General features: G+C 44.5%; 1 protein-coding gene across 5 annotated transcripts in view; it reads left to right on the top strand.

Moving 5' to 3' along the window:
- Positions 1–22,278, top strand: part of Nf2 (NF2, moesin-ezrin-radixin like (MERLIN) tumor suppressor) — an 85,646-nt gene that overhangs the window by 504 nt on the left and 62,864 nt on the right. The gene's annotated exons all lie outside the window — the stretch shown is intronic.

Below are 22,278 nucleotides of genomic sequence, written 5' to 3'. Positions count from 1 at the left end.
GACGGGCGGGCTGTTAGCGGAGAGCCGGAGTGTCCCTGCCTGGCCGGCCCCGGGCGCGCGTCCCCACGCACAGGGTGCCCTCGCTGCGGTGACAGTCCAAGTGGAAGCTTGAGGGATTCTGTGTATATCATTCCCTGGGACCGGAAGGCACTATCTAGGCCCAGATCACAAGTTAAAGCTAGTTGTTGTGCCCCCAAACCCCTTTTAAACGTGGGTCTCTTGGTTATGGCATTTCCTGAAGGATATTTTCATTCATTTGTTATTGGAAAACACTGGAATCTTACGGAGAACAACTGGTTTATGGTACGGAGGACTTGCGCTTAAAACTCCAGGAAGTTTTTCACCGGGCATTACTGTGTACTCTGTGTCTTGAACGTTACATCTAGTTTTATTGAAAATTTGTACTTCTCGTTCCAAAGTTTCTGGGAACAAGTATCTTACGTTTACTTTCCATAGTTTCTAATATGCTGATAATAGTTATCATTTGTTGAAGAGTGAGAGAGAGAGACAGAGAGAGTGTTATCCAGGACCTTGCGCATCATCACTGGGCTATATCCATAGCCCTGAACACTTGCTAAGTGTCATTTACACATTTAACTCTCAAAAACCAGCCAACCAGTAACAACAAACCCTAAACCAACAAGAAAACCAGTTAGGTAGGTACCTGTGACACTAGAGTATACACTTGATCCGGTTTCTTGCCTTATTGCTTCTAAAATCCTTGGAATCTCCGAAGTAACAAATTTCTTTTTGTGTGCTAATGAGTTGGCTGCTTCTGCCAGGTTATAGTAGTTTTTGGATGCATTCTGGCCATCAGAAAGGCCTAGTTAGCATCCTTAAGGTTGAGGCTTCTCAATTTTTCTCCCAAGATGGGACTGAAGGTTAAGTTGATCACTAGTGCCTGATGATGATGTGTGTGTGTATAAAAAACTAAGCCTCCATAAAGTCCTAAACACATGGGGTTCAGAGAGAGCTCCCGTCTGGACATGCGCTCTGGTCAGCACCTTTGCCCACGGTACACATTTAAAAAGGATCTTGTAATATTTCCTGGTGAAAAAGAAATAGGTAAAAGCCGGGCGTGTTGGCGCACGCCTTTAATCCCAGCACTTGGGAGGCAGAGGCAGGCGGATCTCTGTGAGTTCGAGGCCAGCCTGGTCTACAAAGTGAGTCCAGGATGGCCAAGGCTACACAGAGAGACTCTGTCTCGAAAAACCAAAAAAAAAGAAATAGGTAAACATGAGTGGTTCCCTGAGTTCTGTGAGGTGCTCTACTAAATTAACTGAACCCAAAGAGGGAGTTGTGGTTCCTCAGTTTATATAGCTAGTTAGAAACAGTCTTGTGTGGCTGACGCTTTTATCTACGCTACTGAACACTCCAAGTAGAGTGTGTCAGAATTGAATTAAAGGATGCTCGACTGGTATCTGACAGAAAGAACTGGTTGATGGTGGAGAAACTTTCCCACCCCATCATTTATTTATTTGTTTGCTTGTGGTGGCTTTTGTGTGGTTGGTTGGTTTTGGTTGTTCTTTCTTTTGTTTTCTTTTTGTTTTGGTTTTTCGGGACAGGGTTTCTCTGTGTAGCCTTGGCTGTCCTGAACTGGCTTTGTAGACCAGGCTGGCTTTAAACTCACAGCGATCCACCTGCCTCTGTGGTTTTGGTTTGTCAAGGGAGGGTTTCATAGTATATACAGCCCTGGCTGTCCTGGAACTCATTTTGTAGACCAGGCTTGGCCTTGAACTCAGAGATCCACCTGCCTCTGCCTCCCCAGTGCACCACCACACCCGGGGAGTTGTTTGTTTTTTTAAGACACATCTTGTTGAAATATTTTGGGTCTGGTGCATGAGCATACACCTGTAAATGCAGAGATTAGGAGACTGACGCCATAGGGTTGTGAGAGTTCAAGTCCAGCCTGGGTTACAGAAGGAGGCAAGAGCCTCTCTCTAAAAGGTAGGAAAAACCGGCCTGGTGTGGTGGCGCACACTTTTATTTTTATTTTATTATTATTATTATTATTATTATTATTTTGTTGTTGTTGTTGTTGTTGTTGTTGTTTTTCGAGACAGGGTTTCTCTGTGTAGCCTTGGCCGTCCTGGACTCACTTTGTGGACCAGGCTGGCCTCGAACTCACAGCGATCCGCCTTCCTCTGCCTCCCGAGTGCTGGGATTAAAGGTGTATCCGGCCAAGGCTACACAGAGAAACCCTGTCTCGAAAAACAAACAAAGGTAGAAAAACAGAGCAGGGTGTGGTGGTGCATGCCTTTGATCCTAGTACTCGGGGAAGAAGAGGCAGGAGGATCACTGAGTTAGAGGCCAGCCTGATCTATAAAGTGAATCCAGGACAGCAAAGGCTGCACAGAGAAACCCTGGCTCGAAAAACAAAAACAAACAAACAAACAAAAAAGTAGAAAAAAAAAAACCCTGCTTTTTTTTCTTCTTCTTATATATGGAGAGTGCCTCAAGGCTTTTTTAACTTTCTAATAAGCTTATCGTCAGTATGATACTGCCTCTTAAGCAATTTACTCCTTGCTACACAAAGTGTAGCAGAGCCAGCAGCTTTGGTAGAAGTGCTAGTAAGTCAGGAGTTAGCAAGCTGTGTCTACACATGGCTACATAGTCATTTCAGCTTTACAGGCCTTTGGGATTCTGTGGGAGCTATTCAGCTCTTTGGCTTTGCTCTTAGGGTTGACTTACTCATGACAGTGTCAGGACTCTGCTGACACAGTCTACTCCGACACTAACGAAAATTCCTTTGAAAACAACCGTTGGAAATAGTTGTAAGGGCAAACAAAAATGCTACAGCAGGAAATCAATGAAGAGATTTAAAAGGCAAGAGGCCGCAGTGTGGATCAAGACTACCAGCGCTTGTTGCTCAGGCTAAGTCCTAGGAAGGCGCTGCACCGGGAGGATAGGGCCTCCTCTTTCCTCTCAGTCCCTACTTGTGGAACAGGGCGTGGCGTGCTGAGATAATTTAGGGCCTAACTGCTCTTGCCCCAGCGTTGACTTGTGAAGTGGTTCCTAACTGCAGGGAAGGCAAGTTGAAACCTCTGCCCACTCTGTTTTCCACCAAAGACTCGATCCTAGGTTTGGTGGGAAAGGGGACAACTCAGCGAAAGCTGGCAGTGTCCCCTTTCCCATCCCTAGAAGCCTGAAGAGGATGGGGGGGGTGGGGCACTAACCTTAACCGGTTGCTGACTGGGGTTGTAGCTCGGATAGAGCACATGCAGGCGGCCCAGGATTCAACCCAGAAGACAAATAAAACCCAGATTGTCCTAATCTTCCACCAAAGGAAATAACTTGCCTGAAACACAGTGGGAAAGTTCATGCCTGAAGGCAGTCTTGAGAATACTAGGCTTTAGTGAGCGAAGGCTGGGTTGTATGAAGACACAGCCTAGGCTGCGTGTTTTCCAGTTTGTAAGAAATTCTTAGGGGATCCTCCTTGGGTAAGCAGAAATATCAAACATTCACCTCAGAAACAGTTTGTTCTGAGTCGCCATAATTCAGTAGGCCAATTTGTTTACAAGTTGTGCCTCAGGGCATTGTCACAAATATTAGAAAAACAAGCCACAATTAGAATTTAACAGTTCAATGGTCATGGAAAGGAAAAACTAAAGCCATGTCATTCAAGGTAACTACTCAGAGCAACACCTCCCTGTGAAGAAAGAACGGCCCTCACACTGTGTGGGATAGATTTCATTAAAGTCACCAAATAAGCAAATAGTAAGTCTTTTTTTTCCTTCCAGACAGGGTTCTCTGTGTAACAAGCCCTGGTTGTGCCCGGCATGGTGGCGCACGCCTTTAATCTCAGCACTCAGGAGGCAGAGGCAGGCGGATCGATGTGAGTTCGAGGCCAGCCTGGTCTAGAAAGTGAGTCCAGGACAGCCAAGGCTACACAGAGAGACCCTGTCTTGAAAAAACAAACAAACAAATAAACAAACAAGCCCTGGTTGTCCTGGCTTTGTAGACCAGGCTGGCCTCAAACTCAGAGAGATCCGCCTGCCTCTGCCTCCCTAGCCCTGGAATTGAAGGTGTGTACACAGTGAGTCTTGAATATAGATTTGATGGTCTGTGTCTGTCATCTTAGCACTTGGGAGGCTGAGGGCCGGAGAATGGAGAGTTCAAGGCCAGTTTAAGTGATTTAGCAAGCCCTGTCTCAAAAACTCAAGGAGAGTGATAGAATTTTGCCCCTCCCCCACCATATAAAAGCCGTGGCTAGGCGACACTAGAGTCACTAAAATATATTATCTGAAATGTCAAAAACATTAAAAAACTATGAGATGTGCAAAACAAAACAAAACAAACAAACAAAAACCCGGGAAAGCATGATCCATCCACAGGGAAAGAAGGTGGGTGTGGGAAAGCCAGCTGCACAAGTGAGAGTGAACAGGGGTCAGATAAGCAAAATAGGCTTTGGGGAGTTTGTGAAGTCCGTAAACTGCGTGCATGCCACGCAAGTGTGAGGGTCTGCATTTGATACTGAACACCGCTGTAAACGCTGGGCTGGAGGCAGGCAGATCTCTGGAGCTTGCTGGACAGATAGTTTGAGTCATTGTGCTCCAGGTTCAGTGAGAGACCTTATCACAAAAAATAAGACAGCGTAATAAAGGAAGAGGCTTGCTACTGACCTCTGGCCTCTGCATGTCCGTGTGCGTTTGTGCACCGTACAAGCACACACATGAGATTTAGCCATTATAAATATATTTCCAGAGTTTATGGGAGGCGCAAAAAGGTACCACAATACTTACTAAATCAAATGAAGATCACTAAAGAGAAGAATTATAAAAGAGAACCAAATGAAAGTTTTGTTTTGTTTTGTTTTGTTTCCCTGAGTCAGGGTCTCGCTGTGTAACAGCCCTGGCTGTCCTGACTCACATTGTAGACCAGACTGATTGGCCTTGAATTCACAGCGACTGCCTGCCTCTGCCTCCTGGGTGCTTTTTTTGATGTTTCGAGACAGGTTTTCTCTGTGTAGTCCAGGCTGTTCTGGAACTCTTTGTAGATCAGGCTGGCCGGCTTTGAACTCCCAGTAATCCACCTGCCTCTGCTTCAGAGTGCTAGGATTAAAGGCGTGGGCCCCCACGCCCCCACTCCCCATAATGAAGCAGAGTTTCTGTGTGTGTAGCCCTGGCTGTCCTGGAACTGTAGAACATGCTGGCTTTGAATTTAGAGATCTGCCTGCTTCTATTCCCACGCTGGGATTAAAGAGGTGTGTCACCACATCCAATTTACTTGTTTTTGGGTTTTTAAAATGTATTTGTTTGTTTGGTTGGTTTTGGTTTTTTTTAGAGACAAGATCTCACTATGTAACCTTGACTGGCCTGGAACTCATAGTGATCTGCCTGCTTCTGTCTCTTAAGTCCTGGGATTAAAGGCAAGCACCATAAACCTGGCATCATTAACAGTTTAAATGTTTCATTAAACAATTTTGCTTAAGGGTTGGAGAGATGGCTCAGTGGTTAAGAACACCACCTGCTCTTCTGGAGGTCCTGAGTTCAATTCCCAGAAACCATATGGTGGCTCCCAACCGTGTATAATGTGATCTGATGCCCTTGTCTGGCCTTCAGGTGTACATGCAAATAAAACACTCATATACACTAAATAAATAAATATTTAAAACAACACACGCAGCCAGGCGTGGTGGTGCATGCCTTTAATCCTGGCACTTGAGAGGCAGAGACAGGCAGATTGCTGTGAGTTCGAGGCCAGCCTGATCTATAAAGTGAGTCTAGGAAAACCAAGGCTACACAGAGAAACCAAAAAAGAAAAAAAATGAAGGAGAGATAAACCTGTTCTTTAGGATCCCAAGTGAGGGATTGGAACGGTCTCGTGAGAGAACAGGTGAGGTTAATCCACTAGAAGACCAACTACCTTGAGTAGGAGCTTGATTGTTGCCAGCTGAAAAGATCCCGTGAACAGACTCTGGGAGGATATATAAATGAGCCTGGAACTGGCGGGGGGAGGGCTTTTTGGAGACTTGGGGTAGTTTTGGTTGTTCATCGCTGCACTTGGAGACGCTCCTAGAGAGAACCACTCAAGGGAAGGCTTCGGGGCTCCGGCTGCTGCTGAGGTTCTGGGTTCTAATTACTCCAGGTTCCAGCAGAAGAAATCCTGCTGATTGTACTAGGAGAATCGTTCTTCGGTACTGATATCCTTCCAGCTTTGTTATTGTGTCCATTAATCCTCATTTCCTATTGTTTTGGTTAGTCGGGTTATAAGTGACATATGCTCGGTCACTAAGTTGTTAATAAAATATATTGGTTAAGAAAATTGAGCATACAAAAAAAAAAAAAAAAAAACCATGCACACATACACAAAACCCAACTTTGAGTGTGATCCTGGAGTCCACGTACTGTAAGGAGAATGAGTTATACCAAGTTATTCTCCGTCCTGCACACAAATGTACACATCCACGGCTGATTCCCTGCTCTGTGCGGGGAGTAGGAAGCAGGGAGGAGCAAGCTGCACACATCTTCCTGCACCTCGAGGAGGAGAACATGAGCGTGGCCTGGCTCTCCCAGAACCTGCTCATTTGAGCTTGCCTTAAAGGGGCAGTGTAGGCTGGCACTGGCTGCCTGCCAGCATTTAATAAAGTACCTAACTGTTAGTGCCCTGCCTGCAAATAGACACATGCCTGAGTCTGCCGCACAGGGTGTGCATTGGAAGAGAGGTAGTCTTATCTGGTTAGTATATTTTAACTGGAAAAGTTGGGGGTCATAAGCCCAGTCATCTCATACTCCTGAAAACACGGTACCAACGTGGGATACACACAAAGAATGCGTAAATGTTAAAAGATTAAAGTGCTGGGTGTTTTTGTTACTTTATGTTTATGAGTGTTTTCTCGTGCAGGTGTGTATGTGCACCACCTGTGTACAGTAGTACCCTTGGAGGGCAGAAGAGGGTAGAGATATGTAGATCTTGGGACTTTGCTGGCCAGCCAGTTAGAGAGCTTCGGGTTCAGTGAAAGAGTCTATCTCAGAAAATAAAGTAAAGCATAATAGAAGAAGACATGTTGACCTTTGCATGTGCACACACAGGTCAGTGTACGCGCACACACACACACACACACACACACACACATTCACAGTAAAAAAAGACTTAATTGAAATTAAAAATTTTTGTGCCTTAGCACTCGGGAGGCAGAGGCAGGTGGATCACTGTGAGTTTGAGGCCAGCCTGGTCTACAAAGTGAGTCCAGGACAGCCAAGGCTACACAGAGAAACCCTGTCTCAAAAAAAACCAATAAATAAATAAATAAATAAATTTGTGCTTCAAAGGGCAGAGTTAGGTGAAGAGAAAAATTAGCAAACCTTATAGCTGATAAGGGACTTTGTGATGATTAGTTATCATTGTCAGCTTGATTGGATTTAGGATCAATTACCAGAGAAACATACCTGGAGAGCCTTTAATCTTAGCAGTTACAGAGGCAAGTAGATCTCTGAGTTTAAGCCTAGTCTGGTCTACAGGACAGCCAGAATAACACTGAGACTGTGTCTAACGGTCCCCCACTCCCCACAAAATATCTGAGTATATCTGGATATGTTTCCAGAATAATTTAATTGAGAAAGTAAGACACACTCTGCACATAAGTGGTCCATCCCATAGGCTGGGGCTGGACTGAGCGAAAAGGATAGAGCAATCTAAATATAGGGGTTAATCTCTTCACTTCTGACTGTGTGTGTGATGTGCCCTGATGTCCTCGCCACCATGCCTTCCCTGCCACGATGGACTAAAAGTCTCAACGTTGCTATTGTCAGTTTTTCATTATTTATTTATGACATTTATAGCAGGGGTTCTCAGTGTAGACCAGGCTGTCCTGGAACTCAGAGATCCACCTGCCTCTGCCTCCTAAGTGCTGGATTAAAGGTGTGCACCACTACACCAGGTTTAATCATTTATTTTTATTTTATGTTCTTTGGTATTTTGCCTGCATGCATGTCTGTGGGTGTCAGTTGTGAGCTGCCATGTGGGTGCTGGGAATTGAACACAGACTCTCTGGAGGAGCAGTCAGTTCTCTTAACCACTGAGCCATCTCTCCAGCCACAGTGGCACACACTTTTAATCCCAGAACTCAGGGGGTAAGAGGCAGAGTAGATCTTTGAGTTTGAGACCGGCATGGTCTACATGCTGAGTTCCAACAGCCAGGGCTACATCGTGAGACCCTATTTTGAAAGAAAAAACAAAAACAAAAAAACCAAACAAACAAAAACAGACAATAGCCAGGCGTGATGCTGCACGCCTTTAATCCCAGCACTTGGGAGGCAGAGGCAGGCGGATCTCTGTGAGTTCGAGGCCAGCCAGGGCTACACAGAGGGACCTTGTCTCGAAAAAACAAACAAAAAGAACAAAAACAGACAATAAACTGCTGGAACGTGTTGAAGAACCAAGTTTGGTTCCTAACACCTATGGCACGTAGTTCAGTACTATCTGTAACTCCAGCTGCACGAGAGCCTGTGCCCCTAAGCTCCATAAATACTCAGAGTCATGTCCGTGCAAGTATCTACACACAGACTCCTACATGTACACATAATTGAAGATCGTAAAACCAAATCTTAAAAAGTGATCAGTAAATACAAAAATAATGGATAGTGTTATCAGATAGTGTGGTTTCTCAGCTTCAGCCCTGGTGATGTTTGGGCTGGCTAATTTTTTTGTATGGGGAAGCAGTCCTGTGTACGGTAGGATTTTTTGTTGTTACTGTTTTGTGTTTTTTTTTTAAATATTTATTTATTTATTTATTATTTATCCAGTGTTCTGCCTTCATGAACACCTGCATACCAGAAGAGGGACCCAGATCTCATTATAGATGGTTGTGAGCCACCATGTGGTTGCTGGGAATTGAACTTAGGACCTTTGGAAGAGCAGCCAGTGCTCTTAACCTCTGAGCCATCTCTCCAGTCTCATTGTTTTGTGTTTTTGAAACAGTTTTCTATGTAGGCCTGACTGGCCTGGAACTTACTATAGAGTCGACTAGCCTCAAACTTGTAATGATCTTATTCTGGGTGTGGATTACAGGCTTGGGCTAACAGGCCCACGGGCATTGTAGGATATTGATCGAGTACCCCAGCCTCTGATCCTAGTAGCATTCATCTGTCTATCCCTGGTTGTGACTAAAGTATTTTCAAACATTAAAGGTGCCTGGTGTGAACTGCACCCCAGCACACATTGAGAACCCAGGGTGAATCTCTACAGAGCGATAGTAATAGTGGAAGTCCAAGAGGCATAATGTTTCCAAACTTTACAGAAATGACAAGAAGCCGGGTGTGGTGGCGCACGCCTTTAATCCCAGCACTCAGGAGGCAGAGGCAGGTGGATCGCTGTGAGTTAGAGGCCAGCCTGGTCTACAAAGTGAGTCCAGGACAGCCAAGGCTACACAGAGAAACCCTGTCTTTAAAAAACAAGCAAACAAACAAACAAAACCAAACAGAAATGACAAGAAAATCTTAATAAAACCTGGGTTTCTCTATGTAGCCCTGGTGCCACCACTGCCCAGCTGAGAAATCTCTTTCTAATTAATTATCTGTCAGGTGATGCCGATGATGCTATTGGTCCAGTGACCACAGCTTGAGTAGCGCAGCAGTAATAGGAAGCACATGAACTTTAAATAAGACAGGCTGAGGCCTCAAGTTTTGCCTCTTTCCTACCCGGTTCTGATTGGGATATGAGCTCTATGGACCTCACTGTTCACACCAGTAAAGTGGGACCAGTAATATTGGCTCTGCACATTGTTACCAGCCGGGCCGTGGTGGTGCACGCCTTTAATCCCAGCACTTGGGAGGCAGAGGCAGGCGGATCTCTGTGAGTATGAGGCCAGCGTGGTCTACAGAGTGAGTCCAGGATAGCCAAGGCGTAGAGAAGCCCTGTCTCGAAAAACCAAAATAAAACAAAGCAAGACAGAAAAACCCAAGGATTGTTATGTTTAGTGCCACAGAAAGAAGGAGAAGAAAGGCTATAACTGGTCTAAAGTGGGGGGCTTACATCACCTTGTCCTGTGGTGGTCTTAGGTAAGTCACTGCATCTCCCTGAACTTCACTTTATAATAGAAACACTGTTTATAAGTGGTGTTTGAATATTATGTTAAGGGTAATAATAGTTTGTTCTGTGGTGATAGAGAGAGCTTAGAGAGCAAATAGTTTCACTCCCTTCCATGTTTGTGTGCCAAGCTTACACAATGAGATAGCAGGTGGCTTAGGGAAAAAAGAAAGCCAGGACTTGTGGAACTCTTGGCCTTGTTAAGGTCAAATGGTAGTGACCTCCCAAGAAGGACTTGATTTTAGAGCCAGTGGTAGCTGGCATATGAGTCATGCTACCTTATGACAGTAAGTTCAGGAGTTTTGCTGCAGAGGTGGGGGTGGACTTCCTTGATCTATTTGCTGCATTGCACAATTGGCTTGATGCCCTAAAAGATTTTTCCACTTGAGAGATTTGATATTTGTCATCTTGAGAAAGTGGGTGCTGAATGTGATTTGCCAGAAGGCTAAATGGTTATGTTATTTCACATCTAGGCTGGAATCTTGTGGTAATAATTCAATCTATCAGTGGGATGAGCCAAATATGAAAAATTTCTTGAAATTGAGTTGTAGGAAGTTCTAATACTATATTACATTAAAAAAAAAAAAAAACAAAAAAACAAAGCCGTCTCATGTTGGTTGTCATCTTAAATGTTTTCACCACAACCAAATGGGGTTATGATCAATTGAAAGCCAATATTACAGGTCATTATACCATATAACAAGTAGACATAGTTTGTCCATAACAGAAACAGCCTTCAAAGATGGGAAAACAGAAGAGATAATTCTGGTATTTTCAGTATGGTCTTTATTTCTTTTTTCTTTTTTAAATTTATTTTATTTATTGCATATGAGTGCTTTATCTGCAGAAGAGGGCATCAGATCACATTATAGATGGTTGTGAGCCACCATGTGGTTGCTGGGTATTGAACTCAGGACCTCTGGAAGAGCATTCGGTGCTCTTAACCACTGAGCCATCACTCCAGCCCCATGGTCTTTCTTTCTATACTTCCCCAAAAGGTAGGCATCTAACACTTGGAAATTATGGTTGTGGTTATTTTATAGGTTATATAGGATATTAGGCTATATTGTGTGCACTATGGAACTTCTCATTACAGAAGAAAGGCTGTCCTTCCCTATTACCACCTGTGCCCTATGGAAATAGACGGCGCCTTTGAATGGTCTGTGGTCTGTGGTGGACAGGCGGGATGAAAGATGGGCTGCTGGAGAGGCAGGGGCATGCTGCTTAATACAGTTGTTTCATGGTCCCTGTTGCCCATCCTTTAGTGGGATGAAAGACTAGGGAATAGCAGTGACCATGTGTCAGGTACGGTACTCAGTGCTTTAAATGCACGGTTCCATATGGTACAACAGGGCTTATTTATTCATTCAAGAGAGACTGAGTTCCCACATGGGCTGGACAACCAGCATCAACTAGTAGTGATCAGGACCATTGTGGACATGATTGTTATTGTGTACTTTGTTTCCATGGGGGAAACAGAAGATTAAACTGGATAAATAGCGTACTTAATGTCTCAGTGGACCCACTGTTGATTCAAGGAGGGCACATCATTAAAGTCACATGATTAAAATTATATCATGTTCCAATCAGCAATGCTCTGCGTGTATGGTAGTGTCCCCATAAGCTTATTGCAGAGCTGGAAAATTCCTATTGCTTAGCACTTTTTGTTTAGTTTTAGTTTTTTTGTTTTTGTCTTTGTTTTTGTTTGTTTTGTTTTTGTGAAACAGGGTTTCTCTGTGTAGCCTTGGCTGTCCTGGATTCGCTTTGTAGACCAGGCTGGCCTTGAACTCACAGAGATCCGTCTGCCTCTGCCTCTCAAGTGCTGGGTAGTTTTAGTTTTTTATTATAATAAACCTTACTGGGGAAAGGGCATGCATGTGCCACAGCCGTGCTGGAGGCTGAGGAGGACTTTTGTGGGCTCAGCCCTCTCCTTCCACCTTTGCATGAGTCCTAGGGATGGAACTCAGATGTCCCAGTCCAGCCATGGACTTGCTGTGTAGCAGAGGATGACCTTGAATCGTAGACTTGGGCTGTGGTCCCTGGAGCTGCCTCTGAGGAACTAGTTCTTTACTTCTCACTTGCATTTTTGGTGAGATGGACGTTGTTGTGATTCTTGTAGGGAGCTATTGGCAGAGTTCTTAGACCAATACTGGCACAAAGTACAGCTCTGTAAGGACTTTTGTGTAAATGGAAGTATGTCCTCAGCCCCTGCCCATTTCTCTGCTCCTTTCAGCCTCTCCCACACTTTGTTGTACATCCTCTTTGCTCTGAGCTGACTGCCTCAGTTACTCTCCCCCAGCCTCTGTCCACAGAGCTTGTGTCTAGGCCTGGAATGCCCTTCTCACCTGGCACCTGGCACAGAGATTCTACTAATGCATTTAGATGTTGCCCAAACTTTCTTTTTGTGCTGGGTGTCATGCTGCTGCTAAAAGGTGGGGCCTGGGATTTGAATCCAGGGAACCAGTCTTCCAGGCCGTCCTCCCTCCACCGTGTGTGACACTTAGTAGGTGACTCCACGTGGGAATCTAAAAATTCGGTAAATAGGAGAAAGTAGAACTAACAGTCCATTTAAAGAATGTTCTAGTGTGATGACTTACTTGTCTTTGTCATTATTTTACTTATTGCACTTGGTGTAAGATCCCATCTCAAAACCACTTGGAGACCCTGCCAGAGGGCTTAGCTTTGTTGGGTCATGGCATGACTAAAAGCTCTGCTTTCTTGCCTTGATGTCGAGTTTGTCCTTTGGATCATCTGAGCATTTTTTTTTTCCTGAGACAGGGTTTCTCTGTGTAGCCTTAGCTGTCCTGGACTCACTTTGTAGACCAGGCTGGCCTCGAACTCATAGCAATCTACCTGCCTCTGCCTCCTGAATGCTGGGATTAAAGGCATGCACCACCACGCCCGGCCATCTGAGCTTTTTTTTTTTTTTTTTTTTTTTTTGGTTTTTTGAGACAGGGTTTCTCTGTGTAGCCTTGGCCATCCTGGACTCACTGTGTAGACCAGGCTGGCCTCGAACTCACATCGATCCACCTGCCTCTGCCTCCCGAGTGCTAGGATTAAAGGCGTGCGCCACCACGCCCAGCTCTGAGCATTTTTTTATAAGAGATTTTTTTTCAGTTGCCCACGATCAGCTTGGAATTCAAGCTTTTGGCCTAAAGTAAAGCTAATTTTGCAATAGTTAAGTATTTTCTAATTGCATATTTCACATTTCTTATGGTCAGAGCAGTTCTTCCTCAATATTCAGCCTGTGTCCTTCCAAAAGCATTTGGTGTTCCCACAAAGATATCAACTGATTACCTTGTTTCCTTTTCTTTGTGAGCTGGGGTTGGATTCCACCGCATGCAGCAAGCCAGAGTAGCTCTCTACCAAGGAGCTATATCCCCAGCCTTGGTTTAAAAAAGATATATTTTAAACTTTAGAAGTTCACCTTTCCCTTCCCTCCAAATGTCTTTATAGTTCAGTTTTAGAGGAACCCCACTTGAGATCATCTGAGTACAGTTTCTGTACAATAAGAAGAAAAGGACTGCCGGGTGGCGCACGCCTTTAATCCCAGCACTCGGGAGGCAGAGGCTGGTGGATCGCTGTGAGTTTGAGGCCAGCCTGTACTACAAAGTGAGTCCAGGACAGCCAGGGATACACACAGAAAGACCCTGTCTCAAAAAACCAAAAAAAGAAAAGAAAGAAAGAAAAGGATTATAGGCACATTGCAAAATGCATGGCTCTTCTTTGAGTTTCAAAGTATAAAAACAAGCTGGGCATGGTGGCGCAGCATTTGTTAGGTGGATCTCTGTGAGTTCGAGGCCAGCCTGGTCTACAAAGCAAGTCCAGGATAGCCAAGGCTACACAGAGAAACCCTGTCTCGGGAAAAAAGTATAAAAGCAAAAACAACAACAACAAAAAACCCAACCAAACAAAAGAAAACAAAAACCAAAAAAACCCTTCTTAGAAACACAAGTAACCGTGGGTTCTGGGACAAAACTAGGCAGATGTGTGGGTCTAGTGAATAAGTAAGAACCAGGTTCTTTGTACCAAATATGAACAGATTAAGGGTGTCTACCAAAGCCTGTCAGGTAGGAGGGAGTTTGCTGGCAAGCCTGGCTAGAGTTGGGCTCTGGAGGTCTACACACCTTCTCTGTGTGTGGTTCACTCACATACAGTCATTGAGAGTTCTGAGCATCTAGTTTCTAGGCTGAGCCCTTTGGGGCATGTTAAACCTCCTTCCCTAGTTGTTCATCTGAACAACGAGGGGAAGAAGCCACAGTTCAAAGGCCTTCAGCATCAGCATCAGCATCAGCATCAGCATCTGCATCTGCCTTAGGAGAAAGGTTCCCTCCTCCTTAAATTTTGTGAGACAGGGTCTCGCTGTGTAGTCTCACCTGGCTTCTTTCTGGATCCTTCTACTTTAGCCTCCTGTGTACTGGGATGTACAGACATACACTACTCTCCCCAGCCTTTTTCTTGACTTTTGATGACTCTCTGAGTAATTTATGCTAGTTTTATATTATTGTCCAAGAACTTTTTTTTTTTTTTTGAGACAGGGTTTCTCTGTGTAGCCTTGACTGTCCTGGACTCGCTTTGTAGACCAGGCTGGCCTCAAACTCACAGCGATCCACCTGCCTCTGCTGCCTCCAGCCTCTGCCTCCCCAGTGCTGGGATTAAAGGTGTGCACCACCACGCCTGGCCCCAAAGAACATTTCTGACACTTGTTTAATTTTTGTTTAGAGACAGGGTTTCTCTGTGTAACAGCCCTAGCTATCCTGAACTTGCTTTGTAGACCAGGCTGGCCTTGAATTCACAGAGATCCGCTTGCCTCTCCCTCCCAAGTGTTGGGATTAAACGTATGTGCCACCATGCCTGGTTTCACTTGTTTAGTTTTAATTTCAGAGTTTAAAGCATTTTCTCAGATCTACTGAGTGCTCTAGCTAGCTGGTGCGAAGGCTTCTCTGGTTTATCACCGGATTAAAGTATAAATCCACATTTTTTAAGGATACTTTCAGCATGCAGAAAATTGTTAGTAAAGTAGTGCTGGTTTCAAGAAGAAAGTTTGTTTTTGTTGTGGTGGAGATAGACTCTCTGGCCATAGGTAAGCTAGCTCCCTTTGCTGAGGCTCAGGCTGCTTTTCCTTTTGAGGAATCACTGGCACCGCTAGGTGGAGACAGAGCACAGCGTTTTCTAAGACACTGGGCTTTTCCCTCTTCACCTTTCACTCCTAGCCCTGTTTTTCTCCCTTGCCAAATTCAGGCCTAGATTTGGGGAATACATAGAAACTCTTGGCTCATTTTGCTGCTTATGGTCTGGCTCCAGTAGTTTGTTAGTTCAGCTTGTAGATAAAGCCGAGGGTAGGGTAATGGTGGAACTTACCTGGACTGGCCTGAAGCTTTAAATACTCGAGCAGTGCCTTTATCTGGTATCTGTTTGTTTGCTTGCTTGCTTGCTCTTGTTTTTCGAAACAAGGTTTCTCTGTGTACCCTTGCCTGTCTTGGACTCTTTGTAGACCAGGCTGGCCTCAACTCATAGCAGTCCGCCTGCCTCTGCCTCCCGAGTGCTGGGATTAAAGGCATGAGACACCATGCCCGGCTTTTATGTGGTATCTTATTCTTGTTGGTTTTCAGATTAAGTCAGCTCCATAAATATGCTTGTTCTGAGGACTGGAGAGATGGCTCAGTGGTTAAGGGCATTGGCTGCTCTTCCAGAAGACCCAGGTTCAATTCCAAGCAACCACATGGTAGCTCACAACTGCCTGTAATGCCCGCCAGTTCCAGGGGATCTCTCTCTCTCTCTCTCTCTCTCTCTCTCTCTCTCTCTCTCTCTCTCTCTCTCTCTCTCTCTCTCTCACACACACACACACACACACACACACACACACACACGCAGGCAGAACACTGATGTATATTTTAAAAAAGAAGAAAAAAGTCTTCAGATCTCGTCACCTCTTACCTATTTACAGAGAACTTTTTACCAAATCTGTCCACTCCCCATAACTTGCCTCACTTCAGTGTTGCCAGAGTCTGTGTTACATCCTAGAAACAGACAGAATGTTTACATTTTCCGGGTGCTGCATGAACTGATTTGCATGCTCTGGTTCAGTTTTACAGGACTTTGGGGAGGGAGTGCTTGGGATTAGGCCATGCCTGCCTGGCTTGTGCTTTACTGCTGAGCCTGGTCCCTAGTACCACTGCGAGGTTGTTTGTTTTAAGTACTAGAGATTGAGTCTGAGCCTTAAGCATGCTAGATACGTGCTCTGCCACTGAGCTGTATCTCTAGTCCTTTACTTATTGACTTTACTTTTCATTGGGAGACCAGGGTGTCAATAGATTGTCTGACTTAGCCTTGAGCGTATAGTCTTCCTGCCTCAGCCTCCTGAATATACGGGATTGTCAGCCTGTGCTCTGGGTCTGGTTTAGGAGCTTAAAAACAAAAACAAAAACAAAAAACCAAACACACACACACACACACACACACACACACACACACACACACACACATCCAGGACAAGAATAATCATTTAGATAGTATTCTGTCAAGGGTTCTGTCTGATAAGAAACTAGTTTTGCCTAACTTTGACATGCTTGAAATTTAGCCTCGTTGGAGCTAGAGAGATGCTTCTGTGGCTAGGAGTGCTGGCCACTCGTCCAGAGGACTCCAGTTTAATTCCCAGCAGCAGTATGGTTCCCTATCATTTGTACCTCTAATTCCAGGGGATCTGGATGCACTCTTCACAGCCACCAGGAATACAGGTTTTTTGGAGACAGGGTTTCTCTATGTAGCCCTGGCTGTCCTGGAACCCTCTCTGTAGACCAGACTGGCCTCGAACTCACAGAGATCCCCCTGCCTCGGTCTCCTGAGTACTGGTACTAAAGGCATACCTGCCACACTTGGCTTACCAATTTAAAAAAAAAAAAAAGTAGGGGCTGGAGGATGGCTCAGAGGTTAGGAGCATTGGATGCTCTTCCAAGGGTTCTGAGTTCAATTCTCAGCAACCACGTGGTGGCTCACAACCATCTGTAATGAGACAGCACTCTCATCTGCAGTGAAGGTGTACATGCAGGCAGAACACTGTATACTTTTTTTTTTTTTTTTTTTTTTTTTGGTTTTTCGAGACAGGGTTTCTCTGTGTGTAGCCTTGGCTGTCCTGGACTCGCATTGTAGATCAGGCTGGCCTCGAACTCACAGGGATCCACCTGCCTCTGCCTCCCGAGTGCTGGGATTAAAGGTGTGCACTACCACCACCTAGCTTTTTTTTTTTTTTTTTTTTTTAATATTTTTAAAGTAAATTTAATGTAAAAAATTCAGCCTTCTATCTTCTTTTCTGTTTATTTTTAAAGACAGTCTCTGTAGCTCAGGCTCTTGAAGAGTACCCAGGATACAGGCATCAACTACCACTTCTGGCATAGCTTTATGTCTTATCCACACCAAACAATCCTTAGTATTGCTTCTGGAGAATTGTTATTTTCGGTATGTCAAGTATTGTAATTATTGCTAATTGCATATTATCCACAGCATGCTATTTGCTAAAATCTTACTTTTCAGCAGTATTTATAATTACCATTTTTGTTGCATGAGAGAGTTCCTAATACAGTCTTTGCAATCAACTTTAAAAAAAATTTTTTTTTAAGACCGGGTTTCCCTATGTAGCCTTGGCTGTCCTGGACTCACTTTGTAGACCAGGCTGGCCTCAAACTCACAAAGATCTGCCTGTCTCTGCCTCCCAAATGCTGGGATTAAAGGCATGTGCCACCACACCCGGCAAAAAATTTTATTTTGAGGATGTGTCACATGTATCCTAGGCTGGTCTTAAATTCATAATGTAGCTAAGGTTGCCTCAAACTCTTTTTGTTTGTTTTTCGAGACATGGTTTCTCTGGGTGTATCCGTGGCTGTCCTGAACTCTGTAGACCAGGCCGGCCTTGAACTCTTAGATATCCACCTGCCTCTGCCTCCCTAGTGCTGGGATTAAAGGAGCGTGCCACCACACCTGGCTGGCTCAAACTCTTGATCTGCTTGTCTGTATATCCCAAGTGTATAACACTATGCTGGCTATGTATTCCACTTTTGGTGTGAGGCATAAGGACCATACTAATAGAACCTAGAGTGAGGGAAAACAGTGCAGGAAGTACACGCACACACATACGTGAAGTATGGAGCATTAGTTACATAACAGTGAGTTGTTAAAGGATTGACGGAAAATTATTCCAGCAGTGAAAAAGTCCTATATGATTTATACCAAGTCGTCTCAAGCTCATAGACTCAGAGGGTGACCACTTGGTGACTGCAGAAGCTGTGTCCGCGAAGAGGTTAAGTGACATACCCAACGCAGCAGGTTGAGGTGTTTATGCTGTTTGACAGAGCTATGATTGCCCTCATGTTGCGAGCTAAATTCTGCAGATATATATTGTCTTCTTGGCTTTTGGAGGACAGGCTCTATCTTGCTGTTATAACACTGTAACTGTTTCTTTTCTGCTTTGTCATCTGCCAGTTGACTTTGAAACTCTAACTCAAAAAGCAGGGGGGGAAAACCCCACAGAAAAACCAGTAACATATTTTGCTTTGAATGTCTAACGACTTAATCAGAGGGTTGGTTGGTTGATTGGTTTTTGGTTTTTTGAGACAGGGTTTCTCTGTGTAGCCTTGGCTGTCCTGGACTCGCTTTGTAGACTAGGCTGGCCTCGAACTCACAGTGATCCACCTGCCTCTGCTTTCCCAGTGCTGGAATTAAAAGCATGAGCCACCACACCCGGCTTAATAAGAGTTTAAAACCTTTATTTTGTGGCTTCCCAAAGTGCTGTGATTTGTTTCTTCCTAGTGCCTTTTGTTCTGTGGAAAATTTTATTCTTTGGTTCTTTGAGGTTTAGATTTCTTTGCCAAGGTATTTTTAGAAAAAGGGAATCAGTATGTGTCACCAAAGGGGGAGATATGTATCTTAAGGCCTAGTTATGCAATTAGAATTTTAATAAGGAGTATCATAAATTCTTGCTTCATTGCAATCATTACTTAGGAGTGTTCTACTCAGAAGCCTCATCCAGCTATCATCGTCATTATCATCAACATCACCAGCCAACCACAAGCACTATGGAGTGTCCACAGATTGTGCAGCACTTGCTTATCTGAGAGTCTTAAAGTGTGTGTGTGTGTGTGTGTGTGTGTGTGTGTGTGTGTGTTCATGCAGAGAGAGAGAGAGAGAGTGTGTGTGTGTGTGTGTTGCCCTTCGCTTCAAAGAATTGGTGCTCTGTGGCACTGGAGAGAAGGCAGCAATCTTGGGGAAGATAAACTCACTTCCTATATCCATGAAGTGTGCACTATCTATCTCTTGCATGATATTGGGTGGATAGTGAAGAGTTCTTTGAAAGGTCTAGAAGCAGGTAGCTCTGCTGATTTGTGAGTGTGTACACTGAGTTATAAGGTCAGGTAGTTGGTTGCCGGACAAAAGAAGCAATGATGGAAAGCCTTGAAACTAATAATTGATATAGAGGACACAATAACAGTGATGATTGGAGGACCAGGAGAGGAAAATTAATTGCTGTGGTTAATTATGGTAGGAGTTTGGAAGATTTTGTTTGTTTGTTTTTGTTTTTGTTTCTCGACAGGGATTCACTGTGTAGCTGCCCTGGTACTTGATTTGTAAACCAGCCTGGCCTTAAACTCACAGAGACCCACCTGCCTCTGCTTCCTAAGTGCTGAGATTGCAGGCGTGTGCCACTGTGCCCAGCTTAATCAGAATGTAATGGTGTTCATTTTTCATTTATTGCGTAGCAGAGTTATCTGTATAAATGTTTGGAAGCAGGTTGCTAGGGATTGAATAAACTAGGTACAAATTATGGCACAGAGTTGCATTCCCAGCCCCTAATAACTCTTTCCATTGTGTTTTTTGTTTGTTTGGACTTTTGATTTTTTTTGAGATAGGGTGTCATTCTATAGCTTTGGCTGGCCTATAACTTGCTATGTAGAACAAATCTGCTTTGAACTTTTGATGATCTTCCTGCCTCTATCTCACAAGATTTACAAGGAGTGTACCACCATTCCTAGCTGGGCTGTGTACTGTATACATTGAAATGTTTGTTCTCCGTCCCCCCTCGTGTGTGTGTGTGTGTGTGTGTGTGTGTGTGTGTGTGTGTGTGTGTGTGTGTATGTGTGTGTTCTGGCCTGAAACCTGGCTCTCTGCCTCCATGTGCTGAGATTAAAGTTGTGTGCCAACATCCCTGTTGTTATCTCTTTTTAAAAGACAAATAAATAAAAGTTGTATTAAGGCTTGGATCTTTTTATACAAACGTCTTGTTTATTTATTTATTTTTAAAAGATTTATTTATTATTTATACTGTATTCTGCCTGCATTTGTGCCTACACACCCAAAGAGGGCACCAGATCTCATTATAGATGGTTATGAACCACCATGAGGTTACTGGGGATTGACCTTTGGAAGAACAGACAGTGCTCTTAACCGCTGAGCCATCTCTCCAGCCCCCCTCCCTTTATTTATTTATTTAATGTATGAGTGCTTTATCTGCATGTGCACCTGCATGCCAGAAGAGGTGGTGAGCCACCATGTGGTTGCTGGGAATTGAACTCAGGATCTCTGGAAGAGCAAGTAGTGCTCTTAACTGTTGAGCCATCTCTCTAGCTCCCTTATACAAACTTACTAAATTCACAAGTCTTTTATGAATTTGTTTTCAGAGCTTTGATAATTTTGTAGTCAGAGCTGTAGTCAGGCCAGCTCTGACTATCAATGTCTATTGTGGATACATGTTGAGCAGGAAAATCTGTTATCTTGAGTTTTCCATTTCTGAAATAATGGTGCTCACAGGGCACAGGCCCTGAGCCAGGGCAGCACATCTGTAAGGAGCCTAACCTTTCTACAGTGTTTATGTAGGATGCCGAGCAGCTTGTGGGCTCACTGGAAGGATCTGATAAGCAAAGGAGGGTCTCTAGTTCCCCTTCTCTCTCCCTTGTTTGAGTGGCTGCTGGTTGAAGGCCCTCCCCCAAGTCTGTGAAAAGCCTGTTTTGGCTCTTTTCAGTTGTGAGTTGTATGTGAAGTCTTAAGTTGTTTTGGTTTTTGTTTTGTTTGTTTGTTTGTTTGTTTTTCAAGACAGGGTTTCTTTGTGTAGCCTTGGCTGCTGTCCTGGACTTGCTTTGTAGACCAGGCTGACCTTGAGCTCACAGATCGGCCTTCCTCTGCCTCCCTAGTGCTGGGATTACAGGTGTGCGCCACAGCGCCTGGCCAAGTCTTAAGTTTTTCTGTGGGCTCTAATTCTTTGGCATTTCACACCTAGCATCCCATTTGGGTTTACTTTGTTTAGGAGAGCTGACCTTGTCTCACTGTGGCCTTTCCCCAACCTGTGGCCAGTTTCCTCTCACCCTCTGATCTAGTGTCAGCACGTACAAGGGATTTGATTGTCAGGGGCTGCATAGGGCTGCCAGAGAAACAGGAAATGTAGCGTGAAGACTGGCAGTTAGAAAGCAAAAGGCACTGTCAAGATCTCATGTAACCATGGCCAACTGGTAAGCCGGTTGCCCGGGCCAATAGACTCCATGTGTTATTGTTGCCTCCTGTAACTGAAAGGTGCTGCATTCTAGCTCTGTTCTGCAGTGGAGGTTAAGTGTTCAGCGCTATTTACTTAAAACATCCTAAAGTTGATGAATGACAAGTACTCCACTCCCGGTAAAGCTTGTAAATCTAGCCTCTATAAAAAATAACAAGCCGACAGCACTTAGTCCTGTTTATAAAGCTCATACACATCTGTCTTTGATACGGGCGCAATAGACATATCTGTGACATCACACTGCAGCCTGTTAAAGTAACAGGAAAGCCAGCACAGCCACAGCCACGCAGCTTCCAGCGGCCCTCCCCTCCGTCTAGCCCCTCTGCCTGAAGGGCACTGTGAGGACAAGAGGCCTGCAGAGAGGATGCTCCCATCCAACAGAGGCTGGGCTTTCACTCCTTCATGCTGTTCTTCTTTCTGCAAACTACCCTCTTTCCTTTTGACACCTGTCTCTTAGTCTTTCTCCTCTTCTCTAGCTAAGACCAGGAAAGAGGGCTCCAGAAGTGAGTAGAACAGGTGAATACTTTATCCAGATGTGAGTTCGAGGCCAGCCTGGTCTACAAAGTGAGTCCAGGACAGCCAAGGCTACACAGGGAAACCCTGTCTGGAAAAAAAAAAAAAAGTACACTTCCTTAAGACCAGATACTGTTCTACTTTTGACAACCTGTTCAGAAAAAAAGACTGTAAACCTAACAACAACAAAGAAGCCTACAGATCTC

Source organism: Acomys russatus, chromosome 22 (genome assembly GCF_903995435.1).
Source record: "Acomys russatus chromosome 22, mAcoRus1.1, whole genome shotgun sequence".
Lineage (NCBI taxonomy): Eukaryota > Metazoa > Chordata > Mammalia > Rodentia > Muridae > Acomys > Acomys russatus.
This window is presented reverse-complemented; position numbering and strand designations above follow the sequence as displayed.